This window comes from Gracilinanus agilis, chromosome 2 (assembly GCF_016433145.1).
Source record: "Gracilinanus agilis isolate LMUSP501 chromosome 2, AgileGrace, whole genome shotgun sequence".
NCBI lineage: Eukaryota > Metazoa > Chordata > Mammalia > Didelphimorphia > Didelphidae > Gracilinanus > Gracilinanus agilis.
This window is the reverse complement of record NC_058131.1, coordinates 182,359,937-182,361,647: the sequence shown is the minus strand read 5'-3', so window position 1 is coordinate 182,361,647 and position 1,711 is coordinate 182,359,937.

Here is a 1,711-nt window from a genome sequence, read left to right as displayed (position 1 = left end):
CCAACATTTAAAAACCACTAGTTTCTAGCTATCCAAAGCATAAATATTAGCGAATGGGCGAAAAAAGCAAATATACTTGATTAATATATTTTTCCAATAAGTAATTATTGTTCAAAGAGTAAATTAAGTGCTAATTTAGTGGGTATGTTATTTCTTTCAGACTACTTAGGGGTTATTTGATGTCCCTGATAATTTATTTTCAGGCCAGTGGGCATCTAAAAAGATTTGTTTGATTCTAACTAGTTATTTGTTATAGTTTTCCTTGTTGTCACTAGTTTTTGTTTTTTTTTCTTTAAAACCCTTACCTTCTCTCTTAGTATTGATTCCAAGGCTAGGCAATTGGAGTTAAGTGACTTGCCCAGAAGCCACATCTGAATCCAGGACCTTCCTTCTCCAAGCCTGGCTCTCTATCCACTGTGCCACCCAGATGCCACTGTCACTCTTAATAGTAGCTGAACTTGGCACGGCCCTCCAAAACATTTTTTTTTCAGAGATCAATAAATATAATTCAGGAAAAGAAAACCATAACCCAGGAAGAAAAAAGATTACTCTTGGTGATAAAGGCAACGTGTTTTATTATATGTATATAGGAAAGCCATAAACTACATTTAAAATCAATTTCTATATTAAAATATCAAAGCATAAATGTATTACTTAGCTAGACATCTGCACTAGATCTAGAGTCTAAAGCACTATGTAAGAGATCATAAAAAAATGGAAAATAAGGCAGCACCCCTCTTTCCCAGTGGAGACTTTGGTCCCTATATTCACCTCCTGGGCTGCTATAGTACTTAGTCCCCCATGGCTCCCTGGCTACGGGAGCTTTCTCCCAGGTCCACTTCCCTCTCCAAACCTTAAGGGAAAAAGAGGCAGACTATCTGCAATTAGATGGTCCCTTGGACTGCCACTACCCCTAACTACCCTTTCTTTATGTCTCAAGAAAAAGAAATTAAGAATTTTGGTTCTGAAAAAGTCTTCATTCTTCATGGAATCAAGTAAGACATAAAATAATAACCATCATCTTGATGAACATTAGTCATCTGTTTCTAATTCCATAATGAAGTGATAGACAGAAGCACACTCAGAATTTAGATTATTCAAAGTATCTTCAGAGACAGATGTGTTTGTGTGTGTGTGTATATGTGTGTGTACAAGTCTGGAGGTGAATGATTTTTGCTTGTGTTATTATTGTTGCTGGATTGAAAAGTTTCCCAAACTAAATATATTCAAAATTGAGCCTTTAAAAAACAAAACAAAATAACTCAGATTTTTTTTTATCTATCTTTTTTTTAAATCTTTACATTCCATCTTAGAATCAATACTGTATATTGGTTCCAAGGCAGAAAAGTAGAAAGGGCTAGGCAATGGGGATTAAGGGACTTGCCCAGGGTCACACAGTTAGGAAGTGTCTGAAGCCAGATTTAAATCTAGGACCTCCCATCTCTAGGCCTGGTTCTCAATCCTCTGAGCCATTCAGCTGCCCCCAATCTATCTTTTCCTATTTTATTTAGGCTGGAAGTTCAGTGGCCATTCATAGGCCCAGATCTACTGCAGACTGATTGGCAGGGAAACTTTGGTCTGCTGGTTCCGACCTAAGCTACTTTGAACCTCTCCTCCTACTTCCCATATTAGTGCCAGCCTTGGTGCCGACACTTAAACAGCTTTAGCACTGCTGGAACTCAGAAATCTCCAGCTAAAGGGATCCACCAAC